The following is a 26,186-nucleotide window of genomic DNA, read 5'->3' as shown; positions in this document are numbered from 1 at the left end:
CAATGTCCCATCCATCTAGTATTTATTATATGGAAAATAATTCAATTTTTGTGGGTTTTTTAAACAAATAATTAATCATTCATGTAATTAAACTGTCATTTAAAAGGTTAAAATTCTGGAAATGATTGAATATTTGATCATTTTGATCAGGGCTGAAGTAGATTAAGTGATTTATGAAAAAAAAGCAAAAAAAAAATGTTGACATATGAGGATTTTATTGCTGATTTTGTGCATGTACATTTTTGCCACAAAGGTGTCCAAAGGGTGCAAAATATGAAATCTGGCACTACATAAAAAATAATAATGCAATCAAAACAATTTTGTTACTAATCTTTGCCATATCTAAGACTCTAATTACCACCAATGCCCCATCTGTCTACTGTTTGTTTTATGGAAAATAATCAATTTTTTGTGTTTTTTTTCAAAAAAATTGCAATACTTCAAATAATTTAACTGTCATTTAAAGGGTTAAAATCCTGAAAATAATTTCATGTTTGGTAGTTTTGAGTAGGTCTGAAATTGATTAAGTGATTTATGAAAAAAAAAGCAAGATAAAATATTGATGTATTATGATTTAAGAGCAGTTTTTTGGTGCGTGTACATTTTTGCCACGAAGGTGTCCAGAGGGTGCAAAATGCATCGAGCAAGTATGAATGACGTGTAAGAGTAAAAAATATTAGATTTCAAAAATTTTATAAAAAAGTAGATTTTCTGCAAAAATTCATACCACTTGCTGCAACATAGTCAAAATGATAATTAAATGAAAAAAAAAATTGAAAAAAATTTACAAAAATGCCCGAGGAGGGCATGAGGGTTAAGAAACCCTACCTCAAAAATTGACTTTTAGTCATTACTTGGGTAGCACGCATATGAGCCATTTTAATATAGATTAATCTAGATTAATCTAGATTAATTTCAAGATTTCAGTTAGATTAATCTAGATTAAAAAAATTAATCTATGCCCACCCCTAGTTTAGAGTTTTGACAATGTATCACAAGTATTGGGAAATGCACGTTAGCAGTCGTCAAAAACTGTAAATACACAAAAATAATGTAAAATTATATATTTTTAACCCTATATAAAAGTAGTTTCAAAAGTTATGTGTTTAATTTAACGTCCAATAGTCCAATAAATATGCTATTCTTTCCTATTAATTTACAGTGCTTGGGATGTATTAACATCTTAAGTTTCTGTTAAAACTACCAATATTACAATACATTTCTGAAAACAAATATTTTTGTGGTTATTTTGGTCATTAAATTCCAGCTTACATGAACATTTTACAGTTACCTTTTATTTCAGCAGATAAAAGAATGGTGTACTTACATAAATTAACAAACATTTAAAACAATGTAAAAACATTAACCAAAACAATAAAAGCAATAATAAAAGCTCAGCCATAATACATACTTTCAATCTCTTTATTTTGACAGTTGAACTTCAACAATCATGACAACTGAACTGACTCTAAAAAAATATAAAAAACACAAAAAGATGGTTACTATGGATTTTTACAATGTTCTCGAAGTTGAAAAGATTTATATTAAATGGGATTCTAAAATATAAACAATAATGTGAACTAACAGCACTAGTTATCTTATATCATTCTCAGTTTATTGTGTAGTATGGACTGTAGTAGCACGTGCCAATTAAAAGATTCAGATTAGGATTGCTTGGGAAAAATGTTTCTTTGTTTCATTTACACACCCAGTAGAAAATCAACAACTTGAAAAAATTAGCTACACTGAATATGCTTCTACAACGAGAACTTTTAATTGGCTAATACAAAGCACAAGGGCCAATCACAGAATCTAATACTTCAATAGTCCTTACAGATCATTAAAGGGCTTACACACAGTTGTTTAAGGCATTTTCAACAGTAACAGTAAGATGGTAAGGGTGCTGAAATTATTTTAAGAATTGCGCCTAGCTATATGAAACGATCACATCACTATTATCACTGTGCACTTGTGTTCAGTCCCAGTTCACTCACTGTTAGCTGTCACTACATAACAGTTTATCATTAACTTTATTAGAAAAGATGTCGTATTAGGACACATCCAGAAGGAAGAAAATTCCATAACTCCAGGTTTTGAACATTATGGCAGTTTCTCTCAATGATCTTGTTAGGCATCTGTCACGTAGGGCTACGCCCCCTCTCCTAGCTGTCACTCCAGTTTCCCTGTTCCTCGTGTCTGTAGTTCCTTGCCGGTTAGTCCTGCCCAGCTTGTCTGTTTCTATGGTTTCCCATTGTCTTCCACACCCTTGTCATCAGTGTTGTCCCCTGGTCCTAGTCTAGTCCTGTGTATTTATAGTCCTTGTATTTCCCATGTCTAGTTATCGGTTGTTTTGTCCATTCATGTTCCTTGTGACCTCTAACGTTCGTAGTTTTCCGTTTCATGTCTCGTTGTTTTCCCCATGATCTCCGTGTGTTCCTGCCTGGTCCGTGAGTCCTCCTAGTTGTGTTTGTAATTCATGTCCGGATTGCCTGCCCGTTTTGACCTGCGCCTGTTACCTTGACCACGTCTTTGGAATTCCTTAGAATAAATCTCGCTCTCCTCAGCGTTTGTGTCCGCCTCCCTGTTCTGCCTCGCTCAGATCGTTACAGCATCATTAAACCAGTGCCCACTGCCGCATCTGTGAAAAGAGAAAATCAAATGTTTCTGTTTTAACCTGCAACCTGTAGGCTATATAGTAATTCTGGGACATCGTGTGCACTTTTTAATCAATTTAGAATGCATAACATTGTAACGTAAAATGCAAAACAATTCTGAAATCACAATAACCCCAAATATCAGACAGTTTTGTTTGACATCCAGGAAGATACGAGGCATGTTGGTCAGAATTGGGCCTGATTTTGGCAGCTGTGTATGGTTTTGACTCGTACCTACATTTTTACAGGGCTTGCAGCTGTAGAGTTCTTGCCCCATTATTCAGTTTCTAAAGTAAGCCCATCCATTTCTGACCAGGCTTTTATTTGAGTTTGTGATTGCTTAAAGTGGAACAACTTTCAAAAGTGACTGCACATAAGCTCATCATGGGACCATTTAAAAGTCATACAAATGTTTGTATACATAACCAGAAAACATAGCTGTTTATCAAGTTAAGTAGTAAAATAGTATTACTCATACTGGTGCCTTGATTTGTGTGCACACACTAGTCTTGAAAGAGGAGTTAGCAAAGAACATAGTAGAGGTGAAACAAGTGTAGATAGGGTGATGTGTCTGAAGATAGAAGTAGAAGGTCGGGGGGGGCAGGGCGTTGAACATAACACTCGTGACGGAGTGTTTTTTCAATAGCCCTGAAATAAATGCTCCGGTTTAAAATGAATTCTCCCGTCATAAATTATAAATATGTTTTTTTTAGTCCGTATCCAATTAATCAGGAATGAGATTGGGTCCGGACAGGACTGCGTTCGGGTCCTGATCCGGACCGCGGTCCGCCAGTTGAGTACGTCTGATCTAGATGAAGTGAAAGTATTCCCAGTGAGGAGAGAGTGGTGATTGTAACAGACCTATATGGACATGGTGAAGGAAACAGATGATGAGGAAGCAATGGGTAGGTTTGGTGTCAAGGAAAGGAACCAGGAAGGACAGATAGTGGTGGATTCTGCCAAGAGGATGGAAATGGCTGTAGTCAACACTTATTTCCAAAAAGGAACATAGGGTGACCTATGAGAGTGGAGGGAGGAGTACACAAGTAGACTACATTCTGTGTAGAAGACGAAACACAACAGAGATTGGAGACTATAAGATTGTGACAGGAGAGAGCGTGGCCAAACAGCATCGTATGGTGGTGTGTAGAATGATGTCAAAAAAACGTCAAACCAGAGAAGACCAAATGGTGGAAACTGAAGAAGGAAGGAATGTGGTAAAGAGTTAATTTTTTTATTTTATTTAAACTTTATTTTACCAGGGAAAAATCCCATTGAGATTAAGAACCTCTTTTTCAAGGGAGCCCTGGCCAAGATGCAACAACAGCATTACAGTTACAACCAACAAATAAAATTTACAAAATTAATTAAAACAGGTGCATGTGAGGTAGGCTGTCTCAACTGCTCTCAATCTAGCTTTAAAGTCTTTTAACGTGATCAGTTCTGTAATTTTCCAGTCCTTTTGCAAAGTGTTCCATGAAGAAGGGGCAGAGAAGGTGAAAGACCTTTTTCCAATTTCGGTGCGGACATAAGGAATAGAGAGTAGCAAATGTTCATTGGAACGCAGACCGTAGGCATCAACACTTCTCTGTGTGATTAAGGAACAGATATACGAGGGCAATAGTCCAAGCATGGCCTTATAAATAAAAGTGTACCAATGGACCAACCTCCTGGTGGACAAAGGAGGCCATCCCACTCGGGAGTAGAGCTCACAATGATGAGTCAGGTATGTACAGTTCGTAATGAACCTCAAAGAGGCATGATATACAGAATCAATCTTTCTCAGGCACTGAGTTGAGGCATTCATATATAACAGGTCTCCATAGTCTAAAATAGATTAAAAAGTTGCTATGACAAGGCACTTTTTAGCCTCATAAGAAAAACAAGACTTATTTCGAAAAAAAAATCCCAGTTTTAATTTGAGTTTCTTCACAAGATTCTCGATGTGGGGTTTAAAGGTTAAAGTGTCATCAAGCAAAATACCAAGGTATTTGTATGAGTGAACCACCACAATTTCATTTCCCTCAAGCGTGAACACTGTAGGGATAATTTGAGGACCTTTTTTAGAATTAGAAAATAACATGAGTTGAGTTTTATCAGAGTTAAGGACTAGTTTTAGCTGCATCAAGTTGTGCTGCACCACGTCAAAGGCTTTTTGCAAGGATTTAACAGCATTGACCAGAGATGAACCAAAACAGTAAATAATTGTATCATCAGCATAAAAATGGATACTGGCATCAAAAACATGGTGTCCTAAGTCATTTATATACATAATAAATAACAATGGTCCTAATATAGACCCCTGTGGCACCCCTTTGTGAACTCTCATAAATTCAGAACATAAAGCATCACATTTAACACATTGGCTCTTGTCACTCAAATAATTTGTGAGCCAGGAAATTACATCATCTGACAGACCAAAACTACTGAGTCTATGTTTTAAGACAAGGTGATCCACAGTGTCAAAAGCCTTTGACAAATCAATAAAGAGAGCTGCACAGTGCAGCTTTCTATCTAGTGCAATCAGTATATCATTAATCACTTTTGTTGCAGCTGTGATGGTACTGTGCTTTTTCCTAAAGCCTGATTGCAGTTTTGTAAGAAGCTCATTTGAATATAAAAACTCTTTAAGTTGATCACATACAAGGGATTCAAGTATTTTTGATAAAACACAAGTTTGAGATTGGCCTGTAATTAGTTAAAACTGCAGGGTCCCCTCCTTTTAATAAGGGAACAACAAATGCTGACTTCCAAACTAAAGGAATTTCTTTGCTTTCAATTGATAGATTAAAAATTATTGTGAGAGGCTGTGCAATAAAATCAGCAGCCATTTTCAAAAAATAAGGCTCCATCAAATCAGGCCCGGGAGCCTTTCTGTGATTCAGAGCTTTGAGAGCCTTATGAACTTGTAGTACAGTAAAAGGCACAAATGAGAAACGTTCTCCAGAAACAATTTCAGAATTTGTACAGTGAGGCAGAGGGACAGATCCACGTGTAGAGTCAAATAAATAACTGGAGGACACAAAGTGATTATTGAAGCAATTTAGGACTTCAGCTTTATCGTACACTGGGACTGAGTCTTTCAAGACAAAATGAGGAAGAACCTGAGATTTCTTATTTACAGAGAAAGACTTAATGACCTTCCAAAACTTATGCGGATTATTAAGGTTCTCAGATATGACAGATAAGAAATATTCAGATTTTAATAGAGGAGCTGTTAAAGGCACTGGGTTAGACTTGTTAAGGATAGGGATGGTAATGTTTTAACAAGTGAGGAGAGTGTGATGAGAAGATGGAAGGAGTACTTTGAGGAGCTAATGAATGAAGAGAATGAAATGGAACAAAGAGTAGAGTTTGGAAAGTTTTGGAGGGGATGAAGAAGGGAAGGCAGATGGACCTGATGGCATACCAGTGGAGGTACGGAAATCTCTAGGAGAGATAGCAGTGAGGTCTTTGACTCAACTATTCAATGGTATGGTTGAGAGTGAGAAAATGCCAGAGGAATGGAGGAAAGGTGTGCTGGTACCCATTTTAAGAACAAGGGTGATGTTCAGAGTTGTAACAACTACAAGGGAATTAAGTTGATGAGCCACACATTGAAGATCTGGGAGAAAGTTGTAGAAGCTAGACTTAGACAAGAGGGAACTATTTGTGAGCAGCAGGGTGTCATGCCAAGAAGGAGCACCACAGATGCCAACTTTGCTTTGCGGATGGACAAGTACCGGTAGGGTCAGAAAGAACTCCACTGAGTGCTGTCTGCTTTTAGAGCTTGAACAAAAGGGAAAGATCTGACTTATTTTTATATTCCCTCATTCCGTACATGGAAAAAACACTACCACACTGGCAAAGGATACTGGTTTGCGTTATTTTTAAGGAGGCTGCCGGTCTAATTAATTTACATTTCAACACTTTAACATTGTTGGATATCCTGATATCGATGTGAAACACAATAAATTAAGCGCAGACCTCTAAACTGCAGCAAAAGAATATATTTTCGCCGTGGTATCGATCCGATACCGATCCTCACCTTTGTATCGATACTATCGATATAAATATCGATCTGCCCACCCCTACCATACAGAACTGTTTGCTGATCTGTTTCCTGATGGATGAATGTATGGATGGGTCGATCTCTTCTCTCTCTCTCTCTCTCGCTCACTCTCTCTCTCTCTCTCGCTCGTTCTCTCTCTCTCTCTATTTCTCTGACCCCCCTCCGCAAACTTATTGCTATATATTGCAAAGTTTTAACAGGTTATCTTATGGGCCTTTCTGAAAAAAATCTCCTAATGCCTTATATCTTTGCGTATTCTCACAAAAGCCCTTGATTGCCCGGGATTGAGGATTGAGGGACCAAATATTTTATATTATTCACTTGCTTGAGCAGAGTGGAGCAGTATTGCGTTCTAAACTTGTTGCTTTAAATGTCATTTCAAATAAAAGGCTGTTGTTCAGTACTTAGTGTATGTGATTCAATTTACAGCTGGTTTGGTAGCAGAGTTATTTAGAGAATTGGAAATGGGAAATTTAACATAATATTTTACTTCAAATTTTAATTCACTATAATTCTAGCTTTGGTCAAATGTAGATGTTAGGCTGCTGTTTTTGGTTAAATATAATTTCTTTAATAACATGGAATTTTAATATGCCATGAATTTACTGTTTGAAAATGGAAAATTACTGTGAAGTTACAAAAGGCATTGTTCTGTGTTTTTACACTGAAAACTGCATTTTTACACTGATAACTACTAAATTAAAACTCAAGACCCTTAAAAAATATACAATCCTGTTATAAAACAAGAAATTCTTGTAATTTAAATTTACAGACTTTGTATATCAGGGTTCGTACGGTCATGAAAGACCTGGAAAAGTTATGGAATTTGAAAATAGCAATTTCCAGGCCTGGATAAGTTTTGGAAAAAATAAAAATACTCAAATGTTTTGGAAAAGTCATGGAAATTTGCTTGACACAATAAATGTTTGTCGTTCTGATAACCGGAAGAAATATATATATAGCCTTTTTTTTCATTGTGCGGACCGCTAACGTAACTTCACACGTTAGTTCGCTGCGTTAGCGACGGACTCCAAACGGAGCTGTAGATTGTACTTTGACATGTAAATCAGCGTAATGCTGGTAAATGCCGATTCAACAATGGCTGCTTCAGTTGGACAAATACAAGCTGTGGTTTGAGAAAGACAAGGACGCGTGCAAAATGTGCACTGTGTGGTTAACCAATCGGTTAATGATGGGGTTAGAGACTAAAAAGTCTGTCGTAAAGCAGTTTTCGTCGTTAAGCGTGACCCTAGATTTAGATACGCTTTAATCATAAATACAGTATAGAAAAAAACTGCGTGCGTACAACGCGAGAAAGAGCGATCGCGTTGTCGAGATGGGCTACGGTGGAGGCTGCGCTGCTTCAGCTTATCATACACTATACACCACTCCACTACACTCCACTGTGCTGCCACTGCACCTTCGCGCACCGCGCAAAATTACGAAAAGTCGGTCGTAACTCCAGTCCGTCGTTAACCAGACCCGTCGGTAAGCGGGGACTCACTTTTAGCCCGGATACGGCTTATAGCTACAACATTTTCCATTAAAAAAACTTTGTAGGTGCGACGTATATTGATATTGAAAATACGGTAAATGTTTATTTTTTCAATTAAACCACGTGGCTTTTCATTAATTTATGATATACTGTGGAATTTTGGCCTGGATTTTTTCTTATTTTTCATGTCTACACATATGTTTAGAGAATGTATAGTCATTGAAATTTGCCTGAAAGTCATGGAAAAGTCATGGAAATTAATTGTCAAAAAAGTGTATGAACCCTGTATATTTAAAGGAGTTTTCTTTAAAAAAGTCATTTTCCTGTATTTTTACAGGTATATTCTCTTATTATGAAAAAGACAGAAAAATACTGTATTTATTTACAGTAAATATCTGTTAAAAAAATGTTTTTTTTACAGTATGCATGGAAAATGCAGCTGAGGACAGACTGGCAGATGACGACATTTACATGCATGAGTCGATCGGGGCATTAGAAGCAGAGGGGAAGAAATGGTTTGTCACACTGCGTCTACACAACGACAAACCACAGCGTTGTCAGCTGGACTTTGGGGCCACCTGCAACGTGATGAGCTATAAAGACAAGACCAGGCTGGAACCCGACACACAACTTTGCCCTAGCAACACCAAATTAAAACTGTACTCAGGAGAGATATTGAGCTCCTTGGGTGTTTTTGACACTGAATGTGTGGTGCGTGGCAAGAAACACTGTTTGTCATTTGAGATAGTGAAGACCTCACAGAGTTCACTCCTGTCAGGCTGCACTTGTGTACGTTTAGGGCTCATGCTAGGGCTGAACGATTAATTGCATTTGCGATAATCTCGCGATATTTTAAAACGTGATTCTCTAATCGCACAGGCTGCGATTTAAACTGGTCACGTGACTTGGGAGCGAGCCGAGGACGAACGGAGCAAATGCGAGCAGGAGGCAGGGAGGTGGAGAAGTGAAGTTCACACAGCGCACTTTAACTTGTTGCACAATGGCTTCAGGCTCGACAGAAGCTGACACAACTGAAAGTCTAATACCAAAGAGGGGCAGCACATCAGTTGTGTGAAATTACTTTGGCTTTAAAAAAGATGCTGCTCAACGTCAGGTACTGTGTAAAATGTGCCTTGCTACTGTTGCTACGACGCGAGGTAACACTACAAACCTTCAGCATTTAAAAAAACACCACAAAGCTTCATATGATATTTGTAAGGCTAAAATGCCAATGACCAGTGCTGCATCTTCAAATACGCAAAAGTGTTTCTCTGCGCTTATACAGGTTTAGTATGCGGTGAGCAGCGAAATACCGTAAAATCACGCATATAGGCGCAATAAGATTTAAAGCACGGATGAATCGCAAAAGCGCGGATAGCTTGACCGCGGTCCAGCAGTGACCGAACCGTTTGAAAGTGTAACTCCTTATTAGTGTTGTCACGATACTAAGAATTACAACTTCGATACGATACTTTAAAAAGTATTGAAATTTGATACGATTTTCGATACCAAAGTCAGATACTGTGCTCATTTAACGGCGGTCGTTAATTTGATACTCTTATCGTGCGATATAAAAATTATCGCCGTTAATCTATTCTTAAAGTTGGGTTGGGAACTGGATCAAAATGGGTAAGCAAACTATGATGACTTTCAACTTGATAGTTTAGCTCGGCTGTATTCCTAACCAAATTGCACAGTAGGGGCGAGAACGAGTTTTTAAACCTGTGAATTACAAATCGTACGTGTTTTTACATGGATGCAGCCACGAAGTCGCCAGGTTTGCTTCATGGAAAATAAATTTTTAGGAACGTAAAGTGTTACCGGAGCGGAGCTCGGAGCGGTCGTTTTCTGCATGGTCCTAGCGCTAGATTCATCGCTATTTAAATATTTCTTTTTAACCGTTAAAACTACAGAGGACCAAAATTGACTTTTGATTACGTCCGTGAGGTTAAATGTACTAAATGTTGGCTTACATTTCAAATATCATGTTTAGCTAAATAAACATGTTATTTAATGTACAGTATGTAGGCTTACAAATTCATGTTTAACTGAATAAACCGTTGAACATGAGTAGCCTACATTTTATTGAGCATGTTTTTTTTATTCTTCAAGTATCAGAGTAGAACAGCTTCCTCAAGCAGTCATTGATGCATTTTGGAAACAGGAGATGAGCCCCTGGTCTAATGCACCCTCTGTATTAAGAAACCCTACCTCAAAAACTGACTTTTAGTCATTACTTGGGTAGCACGCATATGAGCCATTTTAATATAGATTAATCTAGATTAATTTCAAGATTTCAGTGAGATTAATCTAGATTTAAAAAATTAATCTATGCCCACCCCTACTTTTTATTTTTTTTTTATAAAAAATTTTTTTTTATAAACAGCTTTAGCGCCCTTCGTTGAAATGTTCCGAAAGCACCGCCTGCAAACTGGCTTGTTCATGTCCTTCGGTTTTCAATCTGTATCTGCTTCGAATCCAAAGTATTTCCACACAGCTCTTCTGCTGCTTTCCTTGTTTAATTAAGACGAGCTGCGAACACACTGCGTTTGTTTTAGCTGCCATTTCAGCATTACCAACTGTTCTGTGCATTACGGCACATTGGGTGGGTCAAACGAAAGCGCATTTTATGTAAAAATAATCAATTGGCTCCTTTGGTTGGTACAGCTTTAAAGCACCGTTTGCAGACCGGTTTTGATGTGTCCACGGGGTTGCCATGACTGTCTGAAATGTATGCAAATAATTCCATATTTCGCTTCGTGCGTGTAGTTTTTCAACAAGCTGAGGACGGTCCGCAATATTGCTTGTATTATCAGCCATCGTACACGGTTTCTTCTTATTCTGCAGAGAGGAGGCAAGCGCTGCACTGCTGTACGCGTACACTGCCCCCGTGTGGCACTCTTTGGAAATACTGCTCTTAAAAAAAAAAAAAACGCACTTAGTCCTATAGCACCGATACTAAGCAAACTGGGTATAGTACCGTTTTTAATGACGAAGTATCGCGATACTACTCTAGTGTAATAATATGTCTAGATCCCAAGTTTCTGAACAAAGCACTGAAGCGATCACACTACATCATGCCGACACTGGAGGATGTGCTGTACAAGCTACCAAAGGCAAGAGTATTCACCCTCGTAGATGCCAGGCATGCATTCCTACAATGCAGGTTGGATGATGAGAGCAGTTTTATGACCACCTTCTGGACCCCGTGGGGTAGGAAACGCTGGTTGAAGCTACCATTTGGTGTCTCGGTCGCACCAGAGGTGTATCAACGCAAGCAACACGAATTGTTGACTGGACTTAAAGGTGTCGAACCCCTTGCTGATGACATCCTTATTGTAGGCCACACAGACTGCTGTGGCTGAGCAAACTGTGCCTGTGTCGGTTGATGGATGCACATACATCAGGGTTGGACGCTTATCTAAGCCACCTGAGAGACTCAATCTATAATAGTTTTCTATAATAAAAACTTTGAGACTTCAAAAAAAAAGAAAATTAAGAGAAAACTTGTTCATATATTCATTCATGTTGTAACCAAGATTTCTTATGCTATATAGTTCTTAAACTGACATTGTTGCACTACTTTATTTGTAAAGGAGGATGTCACGGGGTGTAGTTCATCTATTGCTCTGTATTCTATTTGCTTTGCCTTGTGTTGCCTAGCAACCCACTTGTTAGGGCACTGTACGCTTTTGTCCAACAATAAACTAAGAGCCTCGGCACTTAACACACACCTCTGTCAGTCTTTCTTTAAAATGATTAAAATCAAGAAAGTTTTCTTAGTTATATGTAAGGTGATGGTTGTAAAACTTTTTAAAGCTGTGTTACAACCCACCCCACCCCTGTCAGCCATTGTTTAACTAGCTGTAGGCCTATTAGCCAAATGATTTGAAATTAACAGGGGAAAAATGCGTCACAATTTACCTGAGAAACTACAGTTTAATGCAGTGGTTCCCAAAGTGGGGGGCGCGCCCCCTAGGTGGGGCGCGGAGCTATTGCAGGGGGGGCGCGGAGCTTGAAAGTAAAACGTGCACATGTGTCAATATTAGGGATGCACCGATTCCGATATTAATATCTGAAAAAATTCTAGATCGGGTATCGGGGACAATGTGACCGATCCATAAAAACAGATCTATTCAGGCAAATTCTATGCTTGTATTGCTTGCCTTTCGGAGTTAGTTCAACCTTAATACTCGCGCTGGTGGTATTCCACTTATTTGCTGGTTGACCAAAATAAACCTGGGCTACAGCAATACTTCACTGTTCATACATGAACTGGTGAGTTGTCCAAAGCTCATTTAATGCGTTACTTACAGAAATAAAATAAAGAGCAGTGGTCTGACTCGGTCTACGGCAGAAAGCTAAAAAAAAACAATATTCCATACGCGCGCTCCACTCGCTCCCTTAAGCCTGGTTTATACTTTCGCGAGCGACCGTAGCGCGCGGCTCCGCCCACCTCGCGCGACCCTGCGCGAGCGGTGTAGGCGTTTATACTTTCGCGAACGTCGCGAGCGTCGCTGCAGTGTTCTCCGAAACGATAGGTGGCGATAGGTGGCAGTGGAGAATAAAAAACCTCTGCAAAACCGGTGAAAGAACATTTTACCTGACCAGAGACCGTATATATACACCAGGCATCAAACATAAATATGACTTTGCAATGTTGTCCGAAACTATATGTGGTAGTATAAAGAAACACCCCTCAAAAAAGGGAATGAACATTTACCTGACGCATTTTAATGTTGCTTTGTGTTTCAGGTTTGAAAAGTGCTGGAATTTAGGCTAAAGTACATTAAAATGTTGAAATTACGTTAACAAATACGAGCCTCTTGTAATTCCAGGACGAAACATGAGAGAACGTGAAGACGTTAAGATTGGGCGTTTTGAAAATAAACAACCATTAAATAATGTGATAAAAAAGCGAATTATTTCGATTCATTTCGAGTATATGTATAAATATTTAACTTAATTAAGTTTAACGTGCTGGGAAATATTGAAATGGACCTTTAAAGTGACGTACAAGTGCTTTAATTCCACCTTGTATAGGTGTATGAACCCGGCAAACATGACTTTGTCCATCGCGCTGAAGCGCGGCGCGCGCGCGAAGTTACAAAATTCGAGAGGTGCACGACCTCGCGCCGCGACAGCGCGCGAGGCCCTCGCGCACGGGCGGAGCCACAGCGATTACGTCATTTTCGCCGCGCGGACCCTCGCGCCGCTCGCGGCGCGTCGAGTATAAACCAGGCTTTAAAGACACAGTAGCCTACACATATTTCTGGCCGTTACATGCTTTGTGCTCTGCGTGATGTCTGCGCTTGCAAACTAGCCGCATATGTATTGCTGTTTCTCTTATTTCATCTCCTTATTTATTTTAAATTATATTTAGAATTCTTGAACCATTTAAAAGGTTTCTTACAGTTTATTTTTTTCATGTTTAACCAAAGTTGTGAACCTATTGTTTTTGTAAGTTTTCAACACATCCCTAGTCAGTAGGGGGGGGGGGGGGGGTGTAGGGGGGGGGGGCGCAAAAATATTCTCATCTACTAAAGGGGGGCATGGCAGAAAAAGTTTGGGAACCACTGGTTTAATGTAATATAGTTCATATGGTTTTATCTGCAATAGTATAAGTACTAAACACAAAATAGTCTTGATTCAGAAATTTACTTTCTCACCTCAAAATCAGTTTTTTCTCGATGGAATCTGCATGTGCCTGTTTATAGCCTTGATATTCACCATGTGGGATCAGGGAGGAATTGGGTAAATACTGGAATGGAAGGTGTAGGGGCTCGGGGGCCCCCAGACGTTGAGATTTCTGGTAATCTGAGATGTTGATGTTGCCAATTGCATGTGTAATTAATGAGTGCGATATCAGTTCACTACTACACCAGTAATGTTAATGTTATATGGTTGAAAAAAAACATATAACAGGCACTTATATGCCTGTAGATTATCGACTGTGAACACAGTAATATTGAGTATTGTCCTCACACGGACACTGTAGGATAGCACGTGCGCAAGAAATGCTTTCATTATATTTTAATATTTTGTTCTACATTCACAAAATCAGTATGGGAAACAATAACCTCTTAAATGTTTGCTCCTACAATCGATTGTTTAATGTATCTCTATTAAACAAAGTGCGCAACAAAAACGCATCGTGAAGACCACCTTTTTGAATAAGGAACCAACTTGAGCCTCCGAATACGGAGCTGCGAATAAGTAAGCAAACGAATCTGAAACTGCGAATAAGTAACCAACTTCAGCGTCGTACGGATCTGGTTTTGAGTTTGTTTAGAAGCTTGTTTTTTCGACGAAGTCGCCATTACTATTCTAAACTCTACTAATATAACAATTCATCCAGAAACAGAAAATCCAATAAATTATAAAACTGTGACTAACTGGAGCGCTCGCCGCGGTCACGTGACTCCTATGATTTCTTTTTGGAATTGTGCCTAAATGTTCGTTTCAGCACCTGTAACTCACTGGATTTTTGAGCTAGACTTCTCAACCTTTTATACAAAGTACAGACATTTGTTTAATACAAATAGCACCAATTCAAACCTCAATTCAAATATCAGAGCCCTTGTGCGTTGATGTTTAAATAAAATAACAATCTAGATCAATCTCTCTACCTCTCTCTGTGACTGACCATAACTCATATCCACTTCCTGTGTGTATGTGTGTGTGTGTGTGTGTGTGTGTGCGTAAATTAGTGTACTTTAACAAACGTATTTAACAATAATTAACAGGGGAAAAATGCGTCCCAATTTACCTGAGAAACTACAGTTTAATGTAATATAGTTCATATGGTTTTATCTGCAATAGTATAAGTACTAAACACAAAATAGTCTTGATTCAGAAATTTACTTTCTCACCTCAAAATCAGTTTTTTCTCGATGGAATCTGCATGTGCCTGTTTGCAGCCTTGATATTCACCATGTGGGATCTGGGAGGAATTGGGTAAATACTGGAATTATCATATGGAAGGTGTAGGGGCTCGGGGGCCCCCAGACGTTGAGATTTCTGGTAATCTGAGATGTTGATGTTGCCAATTGCATGTGTAATTAATGAGTGCGATATCAGTTCACTACTACACCAGTAATGTTAATGTTATATGGTTGAAAAAAAAACATATAACAGGCACTTATATGCCTGTAGATTGTCGACCGTGAACACAGTAATATTGAGTATTGTCCTCACACGGACACTGTAGGATAGCACGTGCGCAAGAAATGCTTTCATTATATTTTAATATTTTGTTCTACATTCACAAAATCAGTATGGGAAACAATAACCTCTTAAATGTTTGCTCCTACAATCGATTGTTTAATGTATCTCTATTAAACAAAGTGCGCAACAAAAACGCATCGTGAAGACACCCTTTTTGAATAAGGAACCAACTTGAGCCTCCGAATACGGAGCTGCGAATAAGTAAGCAAACGAATCTGAAACTGCGAATAAGTAACCAACTTCAGCGTCGTACGGATCTGGTTTTGAGTTTGTTTAGAAGCTTGTTTTTTCGACGAAGTCGCCATTACTATTCTAAACTCTACTAATATAACAATTCAGCCAGGAACACAAAATCCAATAAATTATAAAACCGCGAATATCTGGAGCTCTCGCCGCGGTCACGTGACTCCTATGATTTCTTTTTGGAATTGTGCCTAAATGTTCGTTTCAGCACCTGTAACTCACTGAATTTTTTAGCTAGATTTCTCAACCTTTTATACAAAGTACAGACATTTGTTTATTACAAATAGCACCAATTCAAACCTCAATTCAAATATCAGAGCCCTCGTGCGTTGATGTCAAATACACGGTGTACCGTTACAACCAACTCTTCTTCCGGGGTAGGTTGTAACATATGCTGGGGTAAGTTGTAAAAATTAGACAAAAGAAGCAAAAACAGAGGCCACACCATGCAAAATGCTTCAAAAAGTGGTTTTAAATAAAATAACAATCTAGAACAATCTCTCTACCTCTCTCTGTGACTGACCATAACTCATATCCACTTCCTGTGTGTATGTGTGTGTGTGTGTGTGTGTGTAAATTAGGGTACTTTAACAAACGTATTTAACAATATGTATGCTTAATGAACACTAATACAATGTACCTGTGTAAAGATCATGTAGGTCAAATAGTAAAAAACGTCAATGTGTGTGTGTGTGTGTGTGTGTGTGTGTGTGTGTGTGTGTGTGTGTGTGTGTGTGTGTGTTACATGGCAGATACCATGTGCCTTTGCAACTGATCTGACTGACTTGTCCTTCTTTGTGACCTCATCAGAAGATTTATTAAAAACAATTGCAGGCACACCTCTGTCAGTCTTTCTTTAAAATTATTAAAATCAAGAAAGTTTTCTTAGTTATATGTAAGGTGATGGTTGTAAAACTTTTTAAAGCTGTGTTACAACCCACCCCACCCCTGTCAGCCATTGTTTAACTAGCTGTATTAGCCAAATGATTTGAAATTAACAGGGGAAAAATGCGTCCCAATTTACCTGAGAAACTACAGTTTAATGTAATATAGTTCATATGGTTTTATCTGCAATAGTATAAGTACTAAACACAAAATAGTCTTGATTCAGAAATTTACTTTCTCACCTCAAAATCAGTTTTTTCTCGATGGAATCTGCATGTGCCTGTTTGCAGCCTTGATATTCACCATGTGGGATCTGGGAGGAATTGGGTAAATACTGGAATTATCATATGGAAGGTGTAGGGGCTCGGGGGCCCCCAGACGTTGAGATTTCTGGTAATCTGAGATGTTGATGTTGCCAATTGCATGTGTAATTAATGAGTGCGATATCAGTTCACTACTACACCAGTAATGTTAATGTTATATGGTTGAAAAAAAACATATAACAGGCACTTATATGCCTGTAGATTGTCGACTGTGAACACAGTAATATTGAGTATTGTCCTCACACGGACACTGTAGGATAGCACGTGCGCAAGAAATGCTTTCATTATATTTTAATATTTTGTTCTACATTCACAAAATCAGTATAGGAAACAATAACCTCTTAAATGTTTGCTCCTACAATCGATTGTTTAATGTATCTCTATTAAACAAAGTGCGCAACAAAAACGCATCGTGAAGACACCCTTTTTGAATAAGGAACCAACTTGAGCCTCCGAATACGGAGCTGCGAATAAGTAAGCAAACGAATCTGAAACTGCGAATAAGTAACCAACTTCAGCGTCGTACGGATCTGGTTTGGAGTTTGTTTAGAAGCTTGTTTTTTCGACGAAGTCGCCATTACTATTCTAAACTCTACTAATATAACAATTCAGCCAGGAACACAAAATCCAATAAATTATAAAACCGCGAATATCTGGAGCTCTCGCCGCGGTCACGTGACTCCTATGATTTCTTTTTGGAATTGTGCCTAAATGTTCGTTTCAGCACCTGTAACTCACTGATTTTTTTAGCTAGATTTCTCAACCTTTTATACAAAGTACAGACATTTGTTTATTACAAATAGCACCAATTCAAACCTCAATTCAAATATCAGAGCCCTCGTGCGTTGATGTCAAATACACGGTGTACCGTTACAACCAACTCTTCTTCCGGGGTAGGTTGTAACATATGCTGGGGTAAGTTGTAAAAATTAGACAAAAGAAGCAAAAACAGAGGCCACACCATGCAAAATGCTTCAAAAAGTGGTTTTAAATAAAATAACAATCTAGAACAATCTCTCTACCTCTCTCTGTGACTGACCATAACTCATATCCACTTCCTGTGTGTATGTGTGTGTGTGTGTGTTTGTAAATTAGGGTACTTTAACAAACGTATTTAACAATATGTATGCTTAATGAACACTAATACAATGTACCTGTGTAAAGATCATGTAGGTCAAATAGTAAAAAAACGTCAATGTGTGTGTGTGTGTGTGTGTGTGTGTGTGTGTGTGTGTGTGTGTGTGTGTGTGTGTGTGTGTTACATGGCAGATACCATGTGCCTTTGCAACTGATCTGACTGACTTGTCCTTCTTTGTGACCTCATCAGAAGATTTATTAAAAACAATTGCAGGCACACCTCTGTCAGTCTTTCTTTAAAATTATTAAAATCAAGAAAGTTTTCTTAGTTATATGTAAGGTGATGGTTGTAAAACTTTTTAAAGCTGTGTTACAACCCACCCCACCCCTGTCAGCCATTGTTTAACTAGCTGTATTAGCCAAATGATTTGAAATTAACAGGGGAAAAATGCGTCCCAATTTACCTGAGAAACTACAGTTTAATGTAATATAGTTCATATGGTTTTATCTGCAATAGTATAAGTACTAAACACAAAATAGTCTTGATTCAGAAATTTACTTTCTCACCTCAAAATCAGTTTTTTCTCGATGGAATCTGCATGTGCCTGTTTGCAGCCTTGATATTCACCATGTGGGATCTGGGAGGAATTGGGTAAATACTGGAATTATCATATGGAAGGTGTAGGGGCTCGGGGGCCCCCAGACGTTGAGATTTCTGGTAATCTGAGATGTTGATGTTGCCAATTGCATGTGTAATTAATGAGTGCGATATCAGTTCACTACTACACCAGTAATGTTAATGTTATATGGTTGAAGAAAAACATATAACAGGCACTTATATGCCTGTAGATTGTCGACTGTGAACACAGTAATATTGAGTATTGTCCTCACACGGACACTGTAGGATAGCACGTGCGCAAGAAATGCTTTCATTATATTTTAATATTTTGTTCTACATTCACAAAATCAGTATAGGAAACAATAACCTCTTAAATGTTTGCTCCTACAATCGATTGTTTAATGTATCTCTATTAAACAAAGTGCGCAACAAAAACGCATCGTGAAGACACCCTTTTTGAATAAGGAACCAACTTGAGCCTCCGAATACGGAGCTGCGAATAAGTAAGCAAACGAATCTGAAACTGCGAATAAGTAACCAACTTCAGCGTCGTACGGATCTGGTTTGGAGTTTGTTTAGAAGCTTGTTTTTTCGACGAAGTCGCCATTACTATTCTAAACTCTACTAATATAACAATTCAGCCAGGAACACAAAATCCAATAAATTATAAAACCGCGAATATCTGGAGCTCTCGCCGCGGTCACGTGACTCCTATGATTTCTTTTTGGAATTGTGCCTAAATGTTCGTTTCAGCACCTGTAACTCACTGATTTTTTTAGCTAGATTTCTCAACCTTTTATACAAAGTACAGACATTTGTTTATTACAAATAGCACCAATTCAAACCTCAATTCAAATATCAGAGCCCTCGTGCGTTGATGTCAAATACACGGTGTACCGTTACAACCAACTCTTCTTCCGGGGTAGGTTGTAACATATGCTGGGGTAAGTTGTAAAAATTAGACAAAAGAAGCAAAAACAGAGGCCACACCATGCAAAATGCTTCAAAAAGTGGTTTTAAATAAAATAACAATCTAGAACAATCTCTCTACCTCTCTCTGTGACTGACCATAACTCATATCCACTTCCTGTGTGTATGTGTGTGTGTGTGTGTTTGTAAATTAGGGTACTTTAACAAACGTATTTAACAATATGTATGCTTAATGAACACTAATACAATGTACCTGTGTAAAGATCATGTAGGTCAAATAGTAAAAAAACGTCAATGTGTGTGTGTGTGTGTGTGTGTGTGTGTGTGTGTGTGTGTGTGTGTGTGTGTGTGTGTGTGTGTGTTACATGGCAGATACCATGTGCCTTTGCAACTGATCTGACTGACTTGTCCTTCTTTGTGACCTCATCAGAAGATTTATTAAAAACAATTGCAGGCACACCTCTGTCAGTCTTTCTTTAAAATTATTAAAATCAAGAAAGTTTTCTTAGTTATATGTAAGGTGATGGTTGTAAAACTTTTTAAAGCTGTGTTACAACCCACCCCACCCCTGTCAGCCATTGTTTAACTAGCTGTATTAGCCAAATGATTTGAAATTAACAGGGGAAAAATGCGTCCCAATTTACCTGAGAAACTACAGTTTAATGTAATATAGTTCATATGGTTTTATCTGCAATAGTATAAGTACTAAACACAAAATAGTCTTGATTCAGAAATTTACTTTCTCACCTCAAAATCAGTTTTTTCTCGATGGAATCTGCATGTGCCTGTTTGCAGCCTTGATATTCACCATGTGGGATCTGGGAGGAATTGGGTAAATACTGGAATTATCATATGGAAGGTGTAGGGGCTCGGGGGCCCCCAGACGTTGAGATTTCTGGTAATCTGAGATGTTGATGTTGCCAATTGCATGTGTAATTAATGAGTGCGATATCAGTTCACTACTACACCAGTAATGTTAATGTTATATGGTTGAAAAAAAACATATAACAGGCACTTATATGCCTGTAGATTATCGACTGTGAACACAGTAATATTGAGTATTGTCCTCACACGGACACTGTAGGATAGCACGTGCGCAAGAAATGCTTTCATTATTTTAATATTTTGTTCTACATTCACAAAATCAGTATAGGAAACAATAACCTCTTAAATGTTTGCTCCTACAATCGATTGTTTAATGTATCTCTATTAAACAAAGTGCGCAACAAAAACGCATCGTGAAGACACCCTTTTTGAATAAGGAACCAACTTGAGCCTCCGAATACGGAGCTGCGAATAAGTAAGCAAACGAATCTGAAACTGCGAATAAGTAACCAACTTCAGCGTCGTACGGATCTGGTTTTGAGTTTGTTTAGAAGCTTGTTTTTTCGACGAAGTCGCCATTACTATTCTAAACTCTACTAATATAACAATTCAGCCAGGAACACAAAATCCAATAAATTATAAAACCGCGAATATCTGGAGCTCTCGCCGCGGTCACGTGACTCCTATGATTTCTTTTTGGAATTGTGCCTAAATGTTCGTTTCAGCACCTGTAACTCACTGATTTTTTTAGCTAGATTTCTCAACCTTTTATACAAAGTACAGACATTTGTTTATTACAAATAGCACCAATTCAAACCTCAATTCAAATATCAGAGCCCTCGTGCGTTGATGTCAAATACACGGTGTACCGTTACAACCAACTCTTCTTCCGGGGTAGGTTGTAACATATGCTGGGGTAAGTTGTAAAAATTAGACAAAAGAAGCAAAAACAGAGGCCACACCATGCAAAATGCTTCAAAAAGTGGTTTTAAATAAAATAACAATCTAGAACAATCTCTCTACCTCTCTCTGTGACTGACCATAACTCATATCCACTTCCTGTGTGTATGTGTGTGTGTGTGTGTTTGTAAATTAGGGTACTTTAACAAACGTATTTAACAATATGTATGCTTAATGAACACTAATACAATGTACCTGTGTAAAGATCATGTAGGTCAAATAGTAAAAAAACGTCAATGTGTGTGTGTGTGTGTGTGTGTGTGTGTGTGTGTGTGTGTGTGTGTGTGTGTGTGTGTGTGTGTGTGTGTTACATGGCAGATACCATGTGCCTTTGCAACTGATCTGACTGACTTGTCCTTCTTTGTGACCTCATCAGAAGATTTATTAAAAACAATTGCAGGCACACCTCTGTCAGTCTTTCTTTAAAATTATTAAAATCAAGAAAGTTTTCTTAGTTATATGTAAGGTGATGGTTGTAAAACTTTTTAAAGCTGTGTTACAACCCACCCCACCCCTGTCAGCCATTGTTTAACTAGCTGTATTAGCCAAATGATTTGAAATTAACAGGGGAAAAATGCGTCCCAATTTACCTGAGAAACTACAGTTTAATGTAATATAGTTCATATGGTTTTATCTGCAATAGTATAAGTACTAAACACAAAATAGTCTTGATTCAGAAATTTACTTTCTCACCTCAAAATCAGTTTTTTCTCGATGGAATCTGCATGTGCCTGTTTGCAGCCTTGATATTCACCATGTGGGATCTGGGAGGAATTGGGTAAATACTGGAATTATCATATGGAAGGTGTAGGGGCTCGGGGGCCCCCAGACGTTGAGATTTCTGGTAATCTGAGATGTTGATGTTGCCAATTGCATGTGTAATTAATGAGTGCGATATCAGTTCACTACTACACCAGTAATGTTAATGTTATATGGTTGAAGAAAAACATATAACAGGCACTTATATGCCTGTAGATTGTCGACTGTGAACACAGTAATATTGAGTATTGTCCTCACACGGACACTGTAGGATAGCACGTGCGCAAGAAATGCTTTCATTATATTTTAATATTTTGTTCTACATTCACAAAATCAGTATAGGAAACAATAACCTCTTAAATGTTTGCTCCTACAATCGATTGTTTAATGTATCTCTATTAAACAAAGTGCGCAACAAAAACGCATCGTGAAGACACCCTTTTTGAATAAGGAACCAACTTGAGCCTCCGAATACGGAGCTGCGAATAAGTAAGCAAACGAATCTGAAACTGCGAATAAGTAACCAACTTCAGCGTCGTACGGATCTGGTTTTGAGTTTGTTTAGAAGCTTGTTTTTTCGACGAAGTCGCCATTACTATTCTAAACTCTACTAATATAACAATTCAGCCAGGAACACAAAATCCAATAAATTATAAAACCGCGAATATCTGGAGCTCTCGCCGCGGTCACGTGACTCCTATGATTTCTTTTTGGAATTGTGCCTAAATGTTCGTTTCAGCACCTGTAACTCACTGATTTTTTTAGCTAGATTTCTCAACCTTTTATACAAAGTACAGACATTTGTTTATTACAAATAGCACCAATTCAAACCTCAATTCAAATATCAGAGCCCTCGTGCGTTGATGTCAAATACACGGTGTACCGTTACAACCAACTCTTCTTCCGGGGTAGGTTGTAACATATGCTGGGGTAAGTTGTAAAAATTAGACAAAAGAAGCAAAAACAGAGGCCACACCATGCAAAATGCTTCAAAAAGTGGTTTTAAATAAAATAACAATCTAGAACAATCTCTCTACCTCTCTCTGTGACTGACCATAACTCATATCCACTTCCTGTGTGTATGTGTGTGTGTGTGTGTTTGTAAATTAGGGTACTTTAACAAACGTATTTAACAATATGTATGCTTAATGAACACTAATACAATGTACCTGTGTAAAGATCATGTAGGTCAAATAGTAAAAAAACGTCAATGTGTGTGTGTGTGTGTGTGTGTGTGTGTGTGTGTGTGTGTGTGTGTGTGTGTGTGTGTGTGTGTGTGTTACATGGCAGATACCATGTGCCTTTGCAACTGATCTGACTGACTTGTCCTTCTTTGTGACCTCATCAGAAGATTTATTAAAAACAATTGCAGGCACACCTCTGTCAGTCTTTCTTTAAAATTATTAAAATCAAGAAAGTTTTCTTAGTTATATGTAAGGTGATGGTTGTAAAACTTTTTAAAGCTGTGTTACAACCCACCCCACCCCTGTCAGCCATTGTTTAACTAGCTGTATTAGCCAAATGATTTGAAATTAACAGGGGAAAAATGCGTCCCAATTTACCTGAGAAACTACAGTTTAATGTAATATAGTTCATATGGTTTTATCTGCAATAGTATAAGTACTAAACACAAAATAGTCTTGATTCAGAAATTTACTTTCTCACCTCAAAATCAGTTTTTTCTCGATGGAATCTGCATGTGCCTGTTTGCAGCCTTGATATTCACCATGTGGGATCTGGGAGGAATTGGGTAAATACTGGAATTATCATATGGAAGGTGTAGGGGCTCGGGGGCCCCCAGACGTTGAGATTTCTGGTAATCTGAGATGTTGATGTTGCCAATTGCATGTGTAATTAATGAGTGCGATATCAGTTCACTACTACACCAGTAATGTTAATGTTATATGGTTGAAAAAAAACATATAACAGGCACTTATATGCCTGTAGATTATCGACTGTGAACACAGTAATATTGAGTATTGTCCTCACACGGACACTGTAGGATAGCACGTGCGCAAGAAATGCTTTCATTATATTTTAATATTTTGTTCTACATTCACAAAATCAGTATGGGAAACAATAACCTCTTAAATGTTTGCTCCTACAATCGATTGTTTAATGTATCTCTATTAAACAAAGTGCGCAACAAAAACGCATCGTGAAGACCACCTTTTTGAATAAGGAACCAACTTGAGCCTCCGAATACGGAGCTGCGAATAAGTAAGCAAACGAATCTGAAACTGCGAATAAGTAACCAACTTCAGCGTCGTACGGATCTGGTTTTGAGTTTGTTTAGAAGCTTGTTTTTTCGACGAAGTCGCCATTACTATTCTAAACTCTACTAATATAACAATTCATCCAGAAACAGAAAATCCAATAAATTATAAAACTGTGACTAACTGGAGCGCTCGCCGCGGTCACGTGACTCCTATGATTTCTTTTTGGAATTGTGCCTAAATGTTCGTTTCAGCACCTGTAACTCACTGGATTTTTGAGCTAGACTTCTCAACCTTTTATACAAAGTACAGACATTTGTTTATTACAAATAGCACCAATTCAAACCTCAATTCAAATATCAGAGCCCTTGTGCGTTGATGTTTAAATAAAATAACAATCTAGATCAATCTCTCTACCTCTCTCTGTGACTGACCATAACTCATATCCACTTCCTGTGTGTATGTGTGTGTGTGTGTGTGTGTGTGCGTAAATTAGTGTACTTTAACAAACGTATTTAACAATAATTAACAGGGGAAAAATGCGTCCCAATTTACCTGAGAAACTACAGTTTAATGTAATATAGTTCATATGGTTTTATCTGCAATAGTATAAGTACTAAACACAAAATAGTCTTGATTCAGAAATTTACTTTCTCACCTCAAAATCAGTTTTTTCTCGATGGAATCTGCATGTGCCTGTTTGCAGCCTTGATATTCACCATGTGGGATCTGGGAGGAATTGGGTAAATACTGGAATGATCATATGGAAGGTGTAGGGGCTCGGGGGCCCCCAGACGTTGAGATTTCTGGTAATCTGAGATGTTGATGTTGCCAATTGCATGTGTAATTAATGAGTGCGATATCAGTTCACTACTACACCAGTAATGTTAATGTTATATGGTTGAAAAAAAAACATATAACAGGCACTTATATGCCTGTAGATTGTCGACCGTGAACACAGTAATATTGAGTATTGTCCTCACACGGACACTGTAGGATAGCACGTGCGCAAGAAATGCTTTCATTATATTTTAATATTTTGTTCTACATTCACAAAATCAGTATGGGAAACAATAACCTCTTAAATGTTTGCTCCTACAATCGATTGTTTAATGTATCTCTATTAAACAAAGTGCGCAACAAAAACGCATCGTGAAGACACCCTTTTTGAATAAGGAACCAACTTGAGCCTCCGAATACGGAGCTGCGAATAAGTAAGCAAACGAATCTGAAACTGCGAATAAGTAACCAACTTCAGCGTCGTACGGATCTGGTTTTGAGTTTGTTTAGAAGCTTGTTTTTTCGACGAAGTCGCCATTACTATTCTAAACTCTACTAATATAACAATTCAGCCAGGAACACAAAATCCAATAAATTATAAAACCGCGAATATCTGGAGCTCTCGCCGCGGTCACGTGACTCCTATGATTTCTTTTTGGAATTGTGCCTAAATGTTCGTTTCAGCACCTGTAACTCACTGAATTTTTTAGCTAGATTTCTCAACCTTTTATACAAAGTACAGACATTTGTTTATTACAAATAGCACCAATTCAAACCTCAATTCAAATATCAGAGCCCTCGTGCGTTGATGTCAAATACACGGTGTACCGTTACAACCAACTCTTCTTCCGGGGTAGGTTGTAACATATGCTGGGGTAAGTTGTAAAAATTAGACAAAAGAAGCAAAAACAGAGGCCACACCATGCAAAATGCTTCAAAAAGTGGTTTTAAATAAAATAACAATCTAGAACAATCTCTCTACCTCTCTCTGTGACTGACCATAACTCATATCCACTTCCTGTGTGTATGTGTGTGTGTGTGTGTTTGTAAATTAGGGTACTTTAACAAACGTATTTAACAATATGTATGCTTAATGAACACTAATACAATGTACCTGTGTAAAGATCATGTAGGTCAAATAG

General features: G+C 38.0%; 1 long non-coding RNA gene across 1 annotated transcript; it reads right to left on the bottom strand.

Moving 5' to 3' along the window:
• Positions 1 to 1,434: 1,434 nt before the first annotated feature.
• On the bottom strand, positions 1,435 to 18,165 carry LOC143478409 (uncharacterized). Its single transcript, XR_013121743.1, has 3 exons — positions 16,798 to 18,165; positions 15,073 to 15,143; positions 1,435 to 2,638 (listed from the first exon to the last, which is right to left on the bottom strand). It is a non-coding gene; the product is annotated as an uncharacterized LOC143478409 (long non-coding RNA).
• Between the last annotated feature and the right edge of the window lie 8,021 nt (positions 18,166 to 26,186).

Source organism: Brachyhypopomus gauderio, chromosome 16, assembly GCF_052324685.1.
Source record: "Brachyhypopomus gauderio isolate BG-103 chromosome 16, BGAUD_0.2, whole genome shotgun sequence".
NCBI classification, from domain to species: domain Eukaryota; kingdom Metazoa; phylum Chordata; class Actinopteri; order Gymnotiformes; family Hypopomidae; genus Brachyhypopomus; species Brachyhypopomus gauderio.
The sequence above is the reverse complement of the archived record's forward strand: the minus strand, read 5'-3'. Positions and strand labels throughout refer to the sequence as shown.